This window comes from Nicotiana tabacum, chromosome 10 (assembly GCF_000715075.1).
Source record: "Nicotiana tabacum cultivar K326 chromosome 10, ASM71507v2, whole genome shotgun sequence".
Lineage (NCBI taxonomy): Eukaryota > Viridiplantae > Streptophyta > Magnoliopsida > Solanales > Solanaceae > Nicotiana > Nicotiana tabacum.
Genome location: NC_134089.1, coordinates 124,921,342 through 124,932,606, shown reverse-complemented (window position 1 = coordinate 124,932,606; position 11,265 = coordinate 124,921,342). Strand labels below are relative to the sequence as shown.

The 11,265-nt window shown below is 36.3% G+C and overlaps 1 long non-coding RNA gene across 1 annotated transcript; it reads right to left on the bottom strand.

Annotated features, from left to right (window-relative positions):
- Positions 1-327: 327 nt before the first annotated feature.
- LOC142164754 (uncharacterized) lies at positions 328-9,143 on the bottom strand. Its single transcript, XR_012695713.1, has 2 exons — positions 8,332-9,143; positions 328-2,004 (listed from the first exon to the last, which is right to left on the bottom strand). It is a non-coding gene; the product is annotated as an uncharacterized LOC142164754 (long non-coding RNA).
- Between the last annotated feature and the right edge of the window lie 2,122 nt (positions 9,144-11,265).

Here is an 11,265-nt window from a genome sequence, read left to right as displayed (position 1 = left end):
ATTTAAAAAAAATTAAAGTACTAAAACTAACTTTAAAATTTGCGGGGGTCAAACATTACGTGCTTACAGCTGCCCCTCTTTGCTTGGAAATACAAAGTGTTTTTTAGCAAAGAATCAAGTAAGCGACGTAATTGATTTCTGACCCGACACTTATTCAAAACAAAACAAAGATGGACAAAAGATTGTGACCGAGCCCTGGTATCTGAGCTGCCTACATATTCTTGGCTAAAAAGGAATCAGCCCACGTGTAGTTCAGAAAGATCAATAGACTGATGAGTTTGAGAGTCGAGTGAGGTTCCGTCGAGGCTCCGGGCCGTGGTCCTGTTATTACATCAAATCAAAATCTAAAAGAACTAAATAAGACTATCAGTTATGTGTTACAAGATTCCTATCTATAAGTCTTTTGAAACTTGATCTTGAGTCTTGAATGGTTCTTCATGCAAACTTTTAATTTAAACCTTGTTGCTTGCTAGCTGCAAGTGCTAGTTCATTCTTCTACGGCTTCTTCTGATAAAAATGGGGAATGCAGTGCTCGTGAACTCAATAATGTTTTGAGCAGTTCACATCTTTCATCTGCTTCTATATTTTGGATTCACTTCTTTTTTCTTTTCTTTTATTCTGGATTGAGACTTCTTCTTTTGGTCATCTTAAACCCTGTGCCTTGAGGTAAAACCTGCTCAAACACCAAAATAAAATAAGCGAACGAAATTTTTCTTCTCCAGTTTTCACTAGAAATATTTCATGAGTTGTTGGAAAAATTATAGTTCACCTATGCTATTGATGAAGGATGCAACGATGAGAGTAAAACTAAGACTCGACTAGGATGTGCGTCTCCTGTGAGATTGAGCTTAAGGAAAACTCTAAATTGAGCTTGACTAAACTAAAAATTGACCATATTCTCCTGGCGGGACCCCTGAACTAAAGGAAAACTAAAGATTAACAACTTAAGAAAACTAAAATTGACCCTATTCTACAGGCGGGACCCCTGAACTAAAGGAAAACTAAAGATTAACAACTTAAGAAAACTGAAATCTGACCACATTCTCCAGGCGAGACCCCTGAACTAAAGAAAAACTAAAATATGACCCTATTCTCCAGGCGGGACCCTTGAACTTAAGGAAAAACAAATATTAACAACTTAAGAAAATTAAAAACCGACCATATTCTCCAGGCGGGACCCCTGAACTTAAAGAAAACTAAGACTAACAACCTATGAGAATTAAAAGTTGACCCTATTTTCCAGGAGGGACCCCGGAACCTAAGAAAAACTAAAGATTAAAAGTTAGAGAAACTAACAACTGACCTTATTCTCTAGGCAGGACCCCTGAACTCAAGGAAAACTAAAGATTAACATGTTAAAGAAACTAAAACCAACCCTTTTTTTTTTAAATCCAGACTTTTTTTATTATTCTAGGAGAAAAGTCAACAGATTAGGTTTTAGTCTGAGGAGAAAGATTCATCAAACTAAGACATCTATCATAGGAGAAAATTTATCAGACTAGGTTTTCTAATTTTTATTTTAGGAGAAAGATTCATCAAACTATGATTTCTAACCTAGTAGAAAATTTCATCAGACTAGGACTTTTATATCTTAGGAGAAAGATTCATCAGACTAAGCTTTTTATCCTAGAAGAAAGCTCATCAGACTAGGTTTTCTTATCTTAGGAGAAAAATTCATCAGACTAAAACTTCTATCTTAGGAGAAAGATTCATCAGACTAAGACGTTTATCCTAAGAGAAAATTCATCAGACTAGTCTTTTTATCTTAGGAGAATGATTCATCAGACTAAGATTTTTATTGGAAGGAAAATTCATCAGACTAGGATGTATTACCTTAGGAGGAAAAACTGTGAAGAGCAATGGCAGGATTTTATGCACATTAGTAAAACAAATAAAGGCAAAGATTTGAGAAACTTCCCTTTGTCGGCTCTTCTCTTCTCTTCTTTTTCTCTTCTTTTTCTATTCTTTTTTGTTTTGAACCACTTTCCTTGCCCTGCTTTGTTCCTGTTTCAAACAAAAAAAAGTTGTCAGTTTTGAAAGTGGTGGTCGGTTTGTGTCCTTGGGTCTTGGGCAGCTTGGCTTTTGCTCAATCAACTTGAGTCGGTTTTAAAGACTATTGTTCTGCATCAACCCTGATTGTTTCACACCCAGTACCATTTGTATTTGTGACTCAACTAGCCTTATCCCAATTGGAGATCTTTTCTTAGGTAACCTTTTCTGATATTTTGAATGGCTTCTTGCTTTTTGAGCAATTTGTTTGTCAGAGAGAGTCACAAGTTATCTTTGTTTGCGCCAAGTATGCTGACAAGAGTCTTTTTAGGGGGCGGAGGGAGGACCATTTTCATGAATCCTCAAGGCATGTTGACTGTAACAACCGAGTGTGATGGCCAAATTTACTTTTATGCAACTGAAAAGCTGGTAGCAGATTTGAAATCTTTTCTTGCTTATTTTGACAAGGATTGACTCAGAGTGAAATGGCACAATGATGCAAAGAAACAGCATTAAGAGGAAATGCTCCTGTCGGGAAGTACAGAAGGAGGAGTTTTTTTAAAAATAACTAGCCTTAATGATCATGATATGCATTTTGGGCTTAACGGCTGATCTATCAAACTAATCCAATCTTCCCTTTTACCATTCTTATGACCTTTGAAGTCGGGCTTGTTTGTGCTAATACTTTGCATCAGCTTCACAACTCACTTTTGACTAGTGGTGTCCCGAGGGACTTTCACTAACAAGCCTCTCTCATTTATTTATCCCTACTTATCGTCTCCTTACAGTGCCCGTGAGTGTTTTCACGAGTAAGACTCTCTCATTTTTCTTTTTCTTTTTTCTTTCCCCTTCTTTTTTTCTTTTGTGAACAACTTGACAGTGTTTTATGTCATATGACAACTATTGCTTATTGCATACGTCTCTTCACATTCTTGAAGGCATATCGGGAGGTCCTTATTTGGAAGGTTTTTGTATAGGATTGGAAAGGAAGGTCGACATGAAGGCTCAATTAGACTTAATATGATGGGTTGTACATTTGCAACTCTTGGAATCGGCCTTCTCAAAAAACTAAACAAACTCATGCTCCCTTTTCAGATACTGAATTTTTTTTCTTTTTTTTTTGTATTCTTATTTGGTTGGACCGAACCTTGTAAGGTTGCCTACGTATCCTTTTTTAAAGGAATCGGGTCAAACGTGTTCAAACATCTGACCTAACTATTTATTTATGTTTTCTTTTGTTTTCTTTTTTCAAAACATGTTGCCCCAACTTTTATTTTCTGGAGAATAGACCTTTGATTGTTCTTTTCTTCTTCTTTTTTTCACTTGAACTTTCTAAGAGTTGCCCCAGTTTGTACTCTAGGAGCATCATTTTTTAGACTTGTAACTCTAAACTTGATTCCAAAAGAGGGTGGTTAAAGAAAATAACACAGGCTCAAAAGGGCAACGAAGGGTATAAAGTGTTTGGGTAGCAGAAAAAAGGCCTCCTAGCCTCGAGAATGCCAAACATAGTATCCCTTCGTGATCACAATATTGATGAACATGTCTGTCTTCTTGGCGTGTCGTGGTCGAAAGAAACTTCCATCCATTAATGTCAAACTTTCCACCAAACTTCAATTGATTCTTCCTCAGACCCGACCTTCACAATGATTGGAAGGTAAAGATCATTCACCTCCACGAGTTTGACTATTCTAGTTCCACGTGAATTTTACTCGAGCTTAATTCTAAAGTGTTTTGATTCTTTATTCATCCTCAAAAGTGTCTGGTTCTCAGTTATATAGTTCAAGACTAAATCAGTTTTTCTAATATCTAGCCAAAAATTTCGCATGCATGTTATGTCCAAAGAACTAGCCTGGAAAGAAACTAAGCACAGAATGATACGAAAGGATAAACTGCATTTTATTGAATAAGGGTGGAAGAGCTTGACAATAAAACAAACAACCTAAAATCCGAGTAACAACCCTAAAATAACCCTAGATAATAAAATAGCAACATAACAAACAGACAAGACTCACACTAACAAAATAGAGGGATGGAAGGGTTTGACTCAATAAAACATTAAAAAAATCTGGATCACAACCCTGAAATAACCCAGATAATAGAAAAAACATCAAAACAAGCGACCAAGATTCCTTCTTAGTGAGGAGGGAATGACTTTTCAATTGCTAACTTTGAAATTTAGCCACAAATTTGCTCATCTAGATCACCAGGGTCTTCTCTAATTTCAATCTCATTAACTTCAGTCGACGCGTTTCCGAGAGGATTCTCATACTCCATGTCACCACGTATCATCCCAACAAAGTGTGCATAATTATGTGCAAGCAAAGGATTCTCCATGATATTCTGGGTGTCACTGTCTTGAATCACAATCAGTTTTTTCCTGGATCATCCTTTCTATTTCTCTTTTCAAATCCCGACAACTTTTAACATTGTGCCCTAGGGCATTGGAATGGTATTCACACCTTTTAGAAGGGTCAAAGCTTCTTATATGTGGATCCATATAATTTGGAGGAGTGGGTGCAATCATGTCATAATACTTTAATCTCTCAAACAAGCTAGCATAGGACTCTCCTATTGGTGTAAAAGTATCCTTCAACCTTTGTTCCCCTTTATACCCCTGGCTTGGATGTGGGTTATAGGTCACTTAAAAATTTTGTAGAGGCTGGTGAAGATTTTGCGGTGTTGGTGCCCGCCTTTTGGCATGTCTTTGTGGTTGGACAACATACTGAGGTTGAGCAATAGAGTATTGTAGGTTCTGAGGTGGATATTAGTGCTCAGGGGAATCATCGAAAACCAGACGAGTCTGGTCATACCCTCGAGATATTCTCCTAGGGCCTCTTCTCGACCCTGATGTCATCATGGTTTCTTCATCCTTCCCACTCGTGTCACTAAAATTAACGGATTCAATCTGGATAGCCTGAGTTGTGGCTTTGAGAACTTCTTGACTTATAATTCTGCCTGTCTTAAGGCCATTCTCAACCATTTCCCCAATTTTGATTGCTTCCGAGAAGGATTTGCCCACTGCGAACATCATGTTTTGAAAATAATCTGGCTCCTGAGCCTGAAGGAAGACAGTGATTAGCTCATGGTTATCCATGAGTGGCTTATCTCTAGCCGCTTGCTCTTTCCATTAAATGGCATATTCCTTGAAACTTTTAGTTGGTTTCTTCTTCAGGTTTGAAAGGGAATTGCGATCTGGGGTGATGTCGATGTTGTATTGGAACTGTTTGACAAAGGCCTGGGCCATGTCATCCCAGATATACCAGCGAGATGTGTGTTGATCCATAAATCATTCGGAGGCTACTCTCGTAAGGCTTTCCCCAAAATAAGCCATCAGTAATTATCCTTTTCCTCTCGCACCTCTTAGTTGATTGCAATACCTTTTCAGGTGAGCTATGGGGTCTCCATGTCCATCATACTTTTCAAATTTGGGAGTCTTAAAACCAAGTGGCAAACGAACATAGGGGAACATACATAGATCCTTGAGGCAATACTCTTCTGACCTGTCAACCATTGCATGGTTTTCAACTGTTGTTCTAAGTTTTTCAATCTTTAGGTCATTTTTTCCTGTGCCATCTTTCGAGCTGTCTTCTCAATCTTTGCAGGAAGATTAAATAGGTACGAGTGATACTTAGGAGAGTGGAACTGTTCTTTTTAGGTAGCAAATTATGACTCATGAGTTTTCCTCTGCATTACCATCGGCTGCTGGATGGTAAAGACGGGCATAACAATAGTGGTTGTCTGATTGGTTGTCAATGGCATACTTTGGGAGCGCACAACAGAAGTTCCAGATGTAGTCGTACATTTGGGATAGAGACTGAACCTAGGTGGATAGGATTGATCAGACAATGAGACCGAAATGGTAGTAGTCGAGATGGATGTAAACTCTGGGAAACCATGAATAGAAAAAGGCGGTCCTTGGCCATTGTCCCATGCTTTACACATTTCAGTTATTTGCTGCTTCAGTACTCTATTTTCCTCAACCACAGTAGACTCTTGTTGAAGCCTCTGACCCTGAGCCTCTTGAGCAATCGTAACAAATTCGATATCAGTTGTCATTTTTCCTCGGATCTTGTGTTGTCAGCTTACCAAAAACTGAGCACCTCAAACTTTCTTCACCATTCAAAACAAGAACACGTTAGAATGAGCTCAACCAATTATTATCAAGTTTTTTTTGTTTTTTTTTTGGATTTTGAATTTTTTAAAAATGGTCAATCGAACCTTATGTGGGTTGCCTACGTATCATGTGAAAACATGAATCAGATCTTTGCGTAGTTCCTGAGGAATAGGAATATGTAAATAAGCTGGAAGATTAGAAATAAGTAAATAAGCTAACTCCTTTTTTTTTTACTTTTTGAAAACACTCAGACAATGAAAGCATTTAGAAAATGAATATGTATTTTTTGCATATTTTTAAAGAGGAAAGAATTTTTTTTGGATTTTTGGTTTTTGATTTTTTTTAATAATTTTTTTAAAAGAAAGACTTCTAAAGAAGAAAGAAGATATATTTTTTGAATATTTGGGGAAAAACTTCTAAAAAAATAGAAAATAATTTTTTGGATTTTGCTTTGCTTTGTTTTCTTTTTCAAATGAAAGACTTCTACAAAGAAAATATTTTTGGGCTTAAATTTTTTTCTTATTTAGGATTTTCTAAGGAAAGACTTCTAAAGAAGGAATTAAAGGAAAATATTTTTGGATTTTTAAAAATTTGGTGGTCGGAACCGATGAGGTTTGCCTACGTATCTCACATCCGGTGAGAATTAAACCCACGTAGTTCGGTCAAAAGCGAAAAATATCTCAAAATGTTAGTCTATTTTTCAACACCCTTTGAGTAAAATCAAAAACAGTTCGATTTTTGAACACATAGATTTGATGAGAACCAGGTGAATTTCACTCTCTTATTTTTTCTCATTTCTTTCTTTTATTCTAGAAGTCAGTCAACATGCAAGACCGGATCAAATAAAATGCACAAGTAGAACATAAGATGTATCATGATGGTCTTGTAATTTCGGGTACACCTATCCTAGACGGACCCAATCCATGTGTTGAGTCCCCAAAGTCAGATGCACGTGATGCAAACAAACATTCCTACTAGGGATCCGACATGAGGTTATATTAATATAGGTTTAAAATCCTGAGGGTGTATTTTAGACTTGGCTTACCTGAGCGACTAGCTCTAGCCGAGGTGGGGGCAATGTACCGGGAGCATGAAAGTCTACCCGGCTTAGTTGTTGATCCAGCCTCGTTCTATTTTGTATGACCTCTAACAGAAAAGTGGGCCACACACACGTGTACACCAATAATTCAGAATACTCAGAAGGGAGGTGTAAGAAGGTAGTTTATACAGTTCACATAATATCAAAGCGGTAAATGAGCGGTAATTAGCATATTAGGCCCACAGATATAGTAATATCAACAAACAATAAAGCCAAGTACATATTACACTACAAGATCTAATTCTGAACCCTGAACCAGAGATTCTGGATTCTTGTCCCCAGCAGAGTTGTCAGAGCTGTCAACCCTCCTTTTTCCCGAGGGGATAGGGAGTTTTTTCAAGTAAAGTGACATTATTCGAAAAGGAATCAATTTTATTTAATTTTAAAGAGTCGCCACTTGGAATGAAGTTTTTTAGGTGTTCCAAGTCGCCAATTGTTAAATCCCTAATCGAGGAAAGTTTTAAGAGCATGCCTAAAAGCATATTAACGTATTCATGGATTATTTTTCCTACTTTGAGATTATTGTGAGGCCATGACTTATGAAATTTATTATGGAGAAATATGGAATTTAATTACTAGGACTATTTACAAAATGAATTACTATACTATGTCGTGAAAAGTATTTGCAATTAACTCAAACCCCAATTCCTAATATCGCCGACCTTAAACATCTCGAACCCTCAATGGACAAATTGGCTTAAAGGCTTAATCTTTCTTATTTTATTCTTATTAACCTTATGATTCAATAAAACTCAACAATTTCTCAAGTTAACATAATGAAGACATCACACTAACATGGAATTTTATCAAGCAAAACAAGAAACAATTATAAACCACTCAAAACCACATGATGTATATTAACAACACCGTTCAATTATAAACAAGCAGATCTAACATAAAACATGTGAGATATCACCACAAATCCAACAAGTAACATTGTTCATGCTATTTATTTCAATTGACGAAAGGTGCGGCGCACAAAGGCAGAAAAGATTAACATAAAGCATATGGATAACTTAATTATGATAATGAGAGGGGAAGGTATGGTAACAACAGATTGAAACAAAATGATTAAGTATTCATCTAAACTAACAAAAATTAGCTGAAATAATTGAAGGGAAGAGTGCACCTTTTATTGCTGAAATTTCCAACATATACAAAGGAGCGACCACCAAAAGAAACAATGATTCAAATGAGCGACTGATCGGAACTTCGAACCAGCGACGGAACCTCGAACTGAAAATTGCAACTTGCAACCTCGATTGACCTTGCAAAACCGGTGATTTAGTTGGCTGGTTTTTGCTTGTTTGAAGCTGATTTTTGGGGGTGATTTTGCTGGTTTTGGCTAAGATTTCGGCTAGTGTATGGTGGTGACGTTTTGGTGGTTCGTCGGCGACTCAACAGTGACTGATTTTGGACAATTTCACATGGTTAACTAGCTGTATTTTCATGGCTTATCATGGCTGATTTTCTGGTTGAAAGTGATGAAAGATCAGTTGAGTTTGAGGTGGCGAAACTGGTTTCAAAGTTATGTTGATGGAGATTTTTTGGACTGGTTTTAATGGTGATGAATGTGGTGTCCACGGGCTGTTCATGAAGCTTTTCGTGCATTCCTCTTTCATCTATTTTTTTTGCTTCCTAGATTCGTTCTATCTCTCTCAATTTCTGTCTGCTTCGCCCATTCCCCTTACTGTGTGCGTGTGTGTAAATTTTTTTTTGGCTCAATGAAGGGAGATGGCTATTGCTAGAATAGAGGAGTTGAAGGGTGGTAAGGACGAGGAAAAAAGGGGAACGACTGCCCTCTCTCAAGCTTTTTCCCCAATTTTTCAGGTTTTTCTCTATTAGGATTTTGTTGGATTTTGAAGGTAAAAGATCTGATAGGTTATGGGGGTTTTGGGCTCCAATTTAGGAGGTTAGGTTAGGCTCATGCCTTGTTGGGTTAAATTTGGGCTAAGAAGACTAAAACAATATAATGTAGTTATAAAAATCACTCTTAATTAATTAAATTAAATTACTAAAATAAAATTAAATATTAAAAGTGAAACTATTTTTGTGTTTTCAAATGTTATAATAAGAAAAAAGTAGAGAAAATAGGTTAAATCATGGTAAAATTGAAATACTATTATTATAAGTATATTAATTGACCGTAAACTAAAGATAAAAATATAGAAAGGTGTGAAACATGATAAACAAAACTATTTTTTTTTAATTTATGTCTCAAGATTAAAAGTAAAATAGATTAAAATTATATTAAAATAAAATCAAGTAAATATTTTAAAAAATATTAAAGTACTAAAACTAACTTTAAAATTTGCGTAGGTAAAAAATTACGTGCTTACAAAAAGCACTGAGTTTGTCATCATCAAAAAGGGAGAATTTGTTGTCCTAAGTAAGTTTGTTTTGATGATTGACGAAAGAACTCAAGCATGAACCAGGTCCATACATAGTGTACACAGATATGGGCAGATTCAAGCACAAGGCATGCACCTGAAGGAGATAAGCTAATGTGGTTATATCTGATATCTCCTGAACGAAAAGGTTCATAATTTATAAGGAGCAAGACTCCTTATTCGAAGAGAACTCTTTCCTAGACAAGAGAAGAGTTAGAAGTTGAAGATAACTAGAACTCTTCCACCAAGGAAGAGTATCGCATTAGAACTTTAGTTATTTCCTATTCTACTAACTCTATATATTTTAGGATGTTCTCATTTTACAGGGACCACAAGCGCTGAAGTTAAACGAGAGTTGAGAGCAAAATAGCAAGGCATTTTGCAAGCAATTCATGTGTGATTCAAGTGTGCGAACCTGAAGTTACATGAACCAGATAGAAGAACCAGTTCCAAGTGTCTGTCTTTTTTTCTAGTTTCATTGTAGTAGGGCTTTTGAGTTGTACCTTTCAGCTTTCTGTAGAAGCATTTATACTAGGTACTCTGAGTGGATTGTTCAAGTTCGAGTTAACTTGAAATTGTCGCAACAGTTTGAGGCTGGTTGCCACAAAGGGTTAGAGGTAGTACTTAGGTATACAAGAGTTTTTTAAACACTATTTTTGGCTCAGTGATTTAGTGAAGTATTGGGAAAAATCCTACTGGTAGTAGGTTGTGTTTTTTTACCTTTTGAGCCGGGTGTTTTTCACATAAGAATACTCATTGTTTACCCTAAAATTTGGATAATAATTAAACTTATAATGTGAGTTTATGGATATGTGATTTAACCTAATATCAATCGATAAACTTAAGTATAAATAATGGAAATTGATAATAATATAAAGCAAACCATCGTTTGGGCGGAGCCCTCGAGCTTGAATACCCTTGAGCTAGTTATGCAATAGCAGTTAAAACGCAACAAAATGATAAGCAAGAAAATGTAAAAGAGATAATATTATATTGTTTTGATTTGAGTGAATGTAAGGTGTCTAAAAATGATGGGGATTCCTCTTTATATAGTAGAAGAATCCTAATTATGGAATAACTCTAATTATATAAGTAAATCCTATGATTAGCCTAAACAACTACCCTTGATCTGATATGATATGTTCCGGAATTTCCGCCGTGATCCTCGACCGGTTATGGATATATCGCTTTTCCGTTATTGCACTTTGCTCGAAGTCTGTCATATATGCTCTCTATCGTTGTTGGCCTCGATCTCGACGAGCACCTCGATTCTTGAGCTTGATACTTTATATTCGTGTTATGACCTGATCCATTACGAGACCAACTGTTAGTTTGTATGGGTTCACCAAATCGTAGAGTAACTGGTCCTCTACAAGGTTCTACTGAGAGCACTGAATAAAACAGTAAGTAAATGAGGCAGAGGATTTTTACGTGGAAAAATCCCACACAAGGGGATAAAAAACTACTACCTACACCTGTAGGCTTTTAACTTCACTAACTTGCAATTTATCTATTACAAGCCACTTTACAATAATTCCTATTGCAAAGGATTTACTCAACTAACTTGTGGTACCTTTACCACAAGCCACTTTGTGACTATCCTAGTTACAAAGGCTTTTTCTAACTTGTGATGCTATCACCACAAGCCACTTTGTAACCTACGATTACAAAGA